Genomic DNA, 9000 nt, shown 5'->3' with positions numbered 1-9000 from the left:
CGGTATGGTCTCCTGGCTTGGTTGTCCTTGAGTTTTTCATTCTGCCCTTGCCAGTGTGTAGAATTCATCATTCCCTGGCTTTTCTCAGGGCAAGAAAACAACACAGCCATTCCAGCATCCTGCCCAGACAAGATGAATGCTCTCTGCTTCTCTTTGTCCAACCACTGAATGCAAGCATGAGATACCTGCTCATCCTTGAACGATCACAGGGCGAGGGGATGGAATTACACTGATGGGCTTAGGCCAGTGAGGACCCAGCCTTGAGGCTGGGGGTGTCAATTCTACTCAAGAAGCCTGGCTCCCCAATTAGGGAAGGCTTCTTCCCCAATTAGGGAAGGCACCAGCCTAGAGTGCCCATGACATATATTTTCTTATTTTTCTCTCTTAAGTAAGGAACACCAATTATTTTATACCCTACCTAGTATCCAGCCTTTCCCTAAGAGTATCTAAAATTCATTTGTTATAAATCCCAATATCTACTAATAAAAATCAATTGCTATTATTTAACTCCTTATTTCATAGACTGAAAAAACTAGAGCGTATTACAAACATGTTTATAATTCTTGATAAATAATCAAAATTTTACTCTTCTACTGAAAAATGCAAAACCATAAACTTCAGTCTGCATCGCAAATGAGAGGATAAATATTACTGTTGTGTGTGTGTGTGTGTTTTTTTTAATACTGTTGTGGTCTTTAAACAGGCAAAGTAGACACTCTCAATTCTCTTGGAAGAGTTCCAACCCTGACCTGATGTGGACTTGGCCCAGGGGTCTTGGACAAGACTGGCAGGGCCATCCTGGCCACCAGTAAGCCCATGAGGCAGCCAGGGGAAGGGAAGCCCACAGTCCACTTGGAGTCACCCTCCCCAAAGCCAGGAAAAAAGGGCTAGATGACTTCTCCATGTTCCTGCAGACTCTGTAGTTTTCTAATGTAGAATCTGCTTTGTATTCATCTATGATTTAGGAAAGGGAACTAGTGACAATCAGTTTGATCCCATAACCTAATAGGATCCTCCTGCTCTGAACTCCCACAGGAAAAGAGTAGTGCAACGGTTCTCAAACATTTTGGTCTTCAGACCCCTTTTTACTCTTTTTTTAAAAAAATTTTTTTTATTTATTTATTTTTTATTATACTTTAAGTTCTAGGGTACATGTGCACAATGTGCAGGTTTGTTACATATGTGCCATGTTGGTGTGCTGCACCCATTAACTCATCATTTACATTAGGTATTTCTCCTAATGCTATCCCTCTCCCCTTCCCCCTTCCCTCAACAGACCCTGGTGTGCGATGTTCTCCTTCCTGTGTCCAAGTGATCTCATTGTTCAATTCCCACCTATGAGTGAGAACATGCAGTGTTTGGTTTTCTGTTCTTGCGATAGTTTGCTGAGAATGATGGTTTCCAGCTGCATCCATGTCCCTACAAAGGACATGAACTCATCCTTTTTTGTGGCTGCATAGTATTCCAAGGTGTATATGTGCCACATTTTCTTAATCCAGTCTGTCATTGATGGACATTTGTGTTGGTTCCAAGTCCTTGCTATTGTGAATAGTGCCGCAATAAACATACGTGTGCATGTGTCTTTATAGCAGCATGATTTATAATCCTTTGGGTATATCCCCAGTAATGGGATGGCTGAGACCCCTTTATATGCTTAACAATTACTGAGAATACAAAGAGTTTTTAAAATCTAAGTTATTTCCATTATTGTTTACTATATTGGAAACTCATAAACACACTTAAGAAGTGCACTGAGACTGTCTCCATTTGGCTATCCACACCCTGTCTAGACAACGTTCTAACTCTGCTGGGTCTCCGGAGGCTGACTCCTGATTGGGTTCTCCCAGTGGGAGGCACACACAGGCAGACGGCAAGAAGAGTTCAGGTGTTTCTCCTCTGGCTCCCTCCCAGCTAGGAGCAGATTAAGGGTGACCACAATCTTCAACCAAAGGCGGCAGCTCCTCGGAGCTGCAGTGAATCTCCCCAGGTTCTGGTAACTTCTCCCCTCTCATCCCGTCAGGCCTAAGTGGAAATGGTTCCCCACTGGTTGCCAATCCTATGGGGCTTGCCCCCACTAGCTCTCCTCAATCCCCAGTTCCAGTGTTTGCCCTTCGTTTCCTCAGAGACCCTGACTGAGACAGGAATAGAATGTATGAGTCTGAGTGTGAGTGTGAGTGTGCACACACACGTGTGGATGGATGAACACCAACATATTAATAGAACAGTTGCTGTGGGGTTAGTCATGATTTATCTCTTCCTTTTGCTTCTCTGAATTTTCTGATTTTTCAGTAATGTAATTTTACATATTATTTATGTAAATTTTTTTAAAGAAATAAAGCAAAAGTTTACAGATTTAAAAAATAGTTTCCGTGAGGATGAGGCTCAGGGGAGACTAGAAGCCCTCAGATCCAATCCTTTGGGGACAGATCTGAGCCCAGATCTACTTTGGTGGAAAGAAACTAATGACACTAGACACTACCCCTGGCTCAGAGGCCATGAGGATTAGTGAGAGGAGCGTGTTGGCACCTCTGAATTCTTAATGTGATTAGAAAGGAAATAAACAGCCCATTATCATTCCCTGACTTTGGGAAGGCCCTTTAACCTGGATTGCCCTGAATCTCACTACAGCCTGACTGTGCTCTAACTACACCAGGTACAGAATAGATGCAAGAGGGAGAGTCTATCACCAGCAGGAGGGTGGCTTAGCCTGGCGGTGTCCAAGCTTTAGCATGCGTAGAATCGTCTGAGGATGCAGACACGAGGGCTCTTCCCCCAGCGGTTCTGATTCAGTAGGGCTGAGATGGGGCCCTGGCATCTGCATTTTAAAGCGACTGGTTCTCCTCCTTCCCCTCTCCTCCCACCACGCACATCATGAGGAATAGAGGTGCTTGGGCCACAGAGTTTGGGGTACAAGTCCTGTATCTTTTGGCCCCTCATCGCTAAGACTCAGTGAGCAGAGGGAGTGGAGAAGGGAGAGAGGAGGAGAGCACCAGGCTGCTGAGAGGGGCAGGCAGAGGAGGCTTAAACCAACCTGGTCGTCACCCAGGAGGAAACCCACAAGCGGGACATTGAACCTCGCCTGGGTGATTAGTGCTCCGGAAACCACGGGGAACCACTGGAGGCTTTTACTGATGCCGTGTTCTTTTCCATTTCTTCTCTGATTACATTGATCCTGTACTTTTGCTGATGTTGTGACAGTCTAATTATAGACTTCTCGGCTGCTGAGCAAACAGTCGTCCCCTCTCGGTAAATCCGCCTGTTACACAAGCGCCAGCTCTGGGACACTGTCATTATGTGCAGCCAACCTCATGAAGCACCGTGAGTGGCACAGCCCCACACCCTTTAGCTCCTTGATGCTCACTGCTGGAGCTGAAGGCACTGCAGCCTAGTCAAGCTGGTTTTTTTTTTTTTTTTAACAGATGGGAAAACTGAAGCCCACAGCAGTGAAGTGAACCATATCACACAGAGCCAGGGATGGATCCCAGGACCTGAGGGAGGGGTGGTTACCCAAGTCCTCTTTTTTTTCTCTGGTTTTTTTTTTTTTTTTTTTCCATCAGATATTCGCTGAGTGCCTATTCTAGGAATTCTGAAGAGGAAAAGTGTCACCTGGCCAAGAGCAGAAAGTATTGGCAGGGCAAGGTCAGCTGGATGGTGTCCCTCCTAGGAGCTTCCCAAGAGTCCATTTTTCTGGCCTCAGATGCAGAGGCTTTGGAATCCTGTCTGCATCTGTGTCCCACAGCTAGCTGGAATAAAGAATGCCAATTTGTTTAGGCAATGCTCACAAGAGATTGTGGCGGATGGCTGGAAGGGAGATGTGCGTGTTCTGGCCATCTAGCATCTGAACCTCCTTCCTCTATTTAGAGAATCCTCTACCTTTAAGAGGCAAAGTCTACTTCCCAGAGTTAAAGCTCAAAATATCAGATGATCTGTTCACCAGCCTTCTTTTCAGCCAAGCCAGGGCTTGGCCATACCATCTGGGCTTTGCTGATTTGAGAGAATCCCACCCACTCTGGGTTCGAATCAGAAACCAGTGATGGGAAGAAGCAGGGACACAGGTTCACAGAGACTCCCACTATCTACAGGTGACAGTGTGGTGGCAGAGACAATTACATCCAGTTTCCAGAGACAGGAGTGGCAAGGCTGCCTATGTCCTTTATGGTGTTTTCCTGGGCCAGTTCCACAGTATGATTTTTCGACCTTGTTTCTGGTGGCAGAGTCAATTGGCCAAGTTCTCCAGCTATTCTGCTAATTCTGTGGGCTCACCAATATCTTTGAAATAAATTCCATTTTGCTTAAATCAGCCAGAGTCATTTTTGAGTGCTTACAACTAAGAATCAAGACTGATACGAGGACTGGAAGACCAACGTATGAACACTGAGAATGACACGTTAGGGGAGACTGCCATCCCTGGCAGTCGGCTGTACTCTTCCTCTGGCAAGCTATGTGGGAATGACCAGAATCTCTTCCCCAACAGGAATGGACTCCAGTGCTGGGAGCTTCAGGCATTCTGGCAGGATGGTGGGAAAGACATCCTGGGCCTAAATATAAGGCAGGTTCAGAGTGGACCCAGTGGTTGGTCATGAGATACAATGAAATAATCAATTCACAATTTGCATTTTTATGAAATCCCTTTTCCCAGAAGGGAGATTTGAAAAAATGTTAATCCTTAGATAAGAAATCTGGGGCCCTAGAAGTGATGGTAGCCACAGCAAGGTATTCAGAATCTACCCTTTTCTGCTGTCATCCGGCTTGCTTCCCAAGGTGTCCTGACAGTGAAATGAGAAAGGGGTACAAGGTGGCAACCAGACACCACGAAGCAGGTAGGCTAACTGCTGTTATCATTTCCATTTTTGGATTAAGAAGCTCAGACTCAGAGATGTTAAGCGATTTGTCTAAGGTTTCACCTTGCCCGAAAAAAGGATTGCCCGCTGTCTCATTCAAGTCTACATCCTTTCTCCAGGGACGTACTACTAGTGGGGTGGGCAGGAAAGGAGTCTAGAGACACCTAGATTGGAGGGATAAAGTCAGCACTGTTTATATTTGGCATCGTCTTTTCCCTGGCACTGCCACCATCACTCCCATTCCCCTTCTGGATCCCTACCTTACCCCTTCATGCTGCTCTGGTGGCAGTGCCTCTGCTGCCATGCTCTGCTTGAGCCTGCTGCTACAGCCATGCCTGAAGATGCAGCCCTTCCTCTCTTCCTGTCCCACCAAATATAACCAGCTCTAGGTTCCATTACTTCTGGAATTTGCTCCAAATAAAACTTCCACCATTTTATTCCAAACCCAGTTCTCCTTCTGCAACACCTGAGAAAAATATTGGACTGCAGGAGCCAGAGAGGAGAGAGAGTTTTACTGGTGAGAGTTGTAGATGGGAATTGAAAAGCCAAGTCATGTCTTTGCCCCACCAGAAACTCACTAGGATGTACACAATGCCACTGTGACGGTTTTAAAATATGTCCACAAATGCTTTGATGCTCCTTTGTTTCTTGATCTGTATGCTAGCAACACAGGTTCATTCCGTTTGCGAAAATTCATTGAGCTGTGTTCTTATGAGCTATATACTTCTCTACATGTATGTTAAATGTGGATAAGAACTTCATGTAAAAATCATTTCAAGAAAGATAAAATATTTAGACGAGGGCATTTGAATAAACATTTGTAATGTTTTTATTACCAAAAACTCAAGAATTAATAGCTCAAAGAAACTGATAGATCAGGAGATAACTAGACACTATACAAAAGGTCTTGACTTACAGTAGGACTATGATAGAATTTCTTTGCTTTTCTGAAGTATTTAAAATAAGAATCTATTGAGACAGAAAACTCTTTCAGGATCATCACTACAAGTGAGGTACGCTGCATTTTAAAGACTGTTTTGTCCCTCGGTTTCCCTACGTATAAATCAGTGAAGCCAGTGAATCACTCAGAATGCAAAAAAAGTCTTTAAACCATTCTGATTGGATGTGCTCAGCAGGGGCTGGAACTTGGCAAGAAGGAGGCACCAATAATCCAGGAAGAAGAGTTTCAATATGTGGTTCCATGTCCAATGGGCAGAACTTGGCCACTTTCTAAACTCTTTCCAGCTCCAGGATGCCAGTTTTATGAGGCAGAAAGAACACAGTGTATTAAAAAAAAGAAAAGAAAAAAGAAAAAAAAAACCCTGAAACAAAATTATAGTAAAGTCCATTAATGCATCAGGGATAAAAAGGGGCCCAAGGAAAAAAATACATATATACATGTATATATATTTGAGAACTCATATATAATGAGTTTCTTTTCTGGCTCTTAGGTCTCACCTCTTACCTACCACAGAATAATTGTTTTCAGGAAGGTGAACAAAATTTCACCCAGGAAAAGGTGGAACTAAACCATGCTGGGTCAAATATTAGGTTAAGAATTTCTGTCCTGTGTTCTACCTTGAGGCTAACTGTGCTAGGTTTCTAGTCTTGTCCTGAAAGAGTAGAAGTGGTCCAAAGGCCAATGTAATAATTTGCATTAACTTTATTGTGGTTGGAAGTTCACGGAAGGATGGTTGAGTTACTTGCCCAAGGCCTTACAGATAGTGAAAGTTAAAACAATGAAGTTCTTAGAAGAAAACAAAGAAGATTATTTTTAGGGGCTTAGGATTATTTTAAACAGGACATACCAAACACTAATCACAAGAGATAAGATTAATATTTCAGATGTCTTTAAAATTAAGTGCTTCTGTTCATCAAAATATAACATTAAAATAATTAAAAGTCAACACAGATTGGGGAAAGATATTTGTTATACACATATTGGACAAAGGGCTCATATTCAGAATATGTAAAGAACTCATAGACATTAGGACAAACAACTCCCCACAAATGGGCAAAAGACTTGAACGGACACTTTATTAAAAGGGTATTGAAATGAACAATAAGCATCTGAAAAATTGCTCAACATCCTTGATCATCAAAAAAAAAAAATGCAATTGTAAATCACAGTGAAATACACATCCTCCCCCATTTTCTAAATTAAAAAGACTGAAAATACCAATACTGGTAAAGATGTGAAACAACCGGAAATCTCATATCACTGGTTGGAACCTAAACTGTTATATTTGGCAGTGTATTTAAAGTTTAATATGTGAACACTCTATGGACCAGGAATCCAGTTCTAGGTATATATATATACCCAACATAAATGAATGCTATGTCCACCAAAATACATGTGTAAGAATGTTTGCAGCAGCTTCATGAAAGGCAGAAACACAAAGCAACCCAAATGTCCACCAACAGTAGGATGAGTACACAAATCGTTGAATATTTATATAATGAAGTAATACACAGTAGTGAAAAAGAATGGACCATTGTTACACACAACAATATGGATGAATCTCGTAGACACACTGTTGAGCAATAGAAGCCAGACATGAAATTGTACATGTTATGTATTTCATCCATATCAAGTTCAAATATTAGTAAAACTAACCTATGGTGATAGAGGTTAAAATAGTGGTAACCCTTGTGGGATACTGAATGGGAAGGGGCGGGAATGAGCTGGAAAGGTTCCACATCTTGATGTGGGTGGCAGTTACATGGGTGTATGCATATGTAAAAAATTATCATTCTGGACACTTTAGATTTGTGCACTTTACTGAATGTTATAACTCAAAAAAAAGGAAAACAAAAAATTAGATCATATGTCTTGGTTTCGTGTCTAACAATAGAATCACTGGCTTTCCCTGTAAGCACTCATATTGATGTCCTATCCCATTAAGTTCCTGGATACTCACTCACCTCTCCCTCACTGGGAAAGACATATTTGAGAACTCTTCAAAGTCTGACAGACAGGAGGTCCACACTTATTTCAGGCAGGGATGGGAGAGGAGGGCGGAGGAGATGTAAATACTGCATCTGGGAAGGAATCTTTTTCCCCAGCACCTAGTAGAGGATCAATACAAGCACAATAATATCTATTGATAAATAACACTGTCCAACATTGGCTACTATCTGATACATACGGCATTTGCCACACACTTTCTAACAGGCACTAGCCACTGCACTAATTGTTTCCCAAGTATTTTCTTAATACTTATATAACTCTACAAAGCTGTCCCATTCTTAGTCTTGTCCTACAGAAAGGAGACGCAGGTTTTTGGAGGGTTGGTTAAGTTACTTGCCTAAGGCCTTATAGAAAGTTTAAGTGGTGAATGGAGATCTCAAGTCAGATTAGTCTGAATTCACAACCTGGGCTGTAAACCACTCGCTATGGAATGAATGGATGGTGTCCAAGCCCTGCCTGCATGTTATGTAACACACTGGACCAAGTGCTGTGGCATTCCGAGTGGGGCCGAAGCGGCTGCGGCTGTCGACATTGGCGATGGACTCCCCGAGGCCCTTAGTCCCACTAACTGCACACAGGTGGTTCCCGGGGCCAGAGAGCCGCCGGCGCTCTCTCCCCGAAGACCACGCCTTCACCTCCAGCCAGTTTGCTTGGGGAATCTGAAAGATGCCCAGGGCCCAGAAACCGTAAGTTTTTTCCGACCTCGAAAACACACACCGGAGGTAGATGTGGGCGTTAGCCGCCTCACTCCTGGGGGCAGGGAGAACCAACGCGAAAATCCCCAGAGAGGCGGAAGAAAAACCGGCCTGCGAGAGAACAGGATGGACGTGGGAAAAGCCTGGGGGAGAGAGAGTTATGCGGCAGGAATGGCAGAAAGCGTACTAAGCAAAAAGAAAGGTGTCCCACTAACTCCGAAGTTAACGGGGTGTCGACGCAGTCCCCTCTGTTGCGCTTGCTCAGTGCTGCCTCCCTGTGCACCCCGCCCCTTCCCGCCTCTGAGGATTTACTCGTCTCTTGGCAACCATTCACCCGAGGAGCCAATCAGAGGGCAGCCCTCGCCCCGCCCCCGCCGTCAGGACCCGGCGGAAGGGTCCCGAGAGGACTGGCTCCGCCCCGCCCCGCCCCGCCCCTGGCTCCCCGGGAGGGCGGCTCAGGGGCGGGGACGGGGGGGCGTGGTCCCGCGGTATA

General features: G+C 44.2%; 1 long non-coding RNA gene across 1 annotated transcript; it reads right to left on the bottom strand.

Annotated features, from left to right (window-relative positions):
- Positions 1 to 7601: 7601 nt before the first annotated feature.
- Positions 7602 to 8971, bottom strand: LOC117074706. The gene is made up of 2 exons (XR_004433675.1): positions 8530 to 8971; positions 7602 to 7910 (listed from the first exon to the last, which is right to left on the bottom strand). It is a non-coding gene; the product is annotated as an uncharacterized LOC117074706 (long non-coding RNA).
- Positions 8972 to 9000: the final 29 nt, after the last annotated feature.

This window comes from Trachypithecus francoisi, unplaced genomic scaffold, assembly GCF_009764315.1.
Source record: "Trachypithecus francoisi isolate TF-2019V2 unplaced genomic scaffold, Tfra_2.0 Lachesis_group5, whole genome shotgun sequence".
NCBI lineage: Eukaryota > Metazoa > Chordata > Mammalia > Primates > Cercopithecidae > Trachypithecus > Trachypithecus francoisi.
The sequence above is the reverse complement of the archived record's forward strand: the minus strand, read 5'-3'. Positions and strand labels throughout refer to the sequence as shown.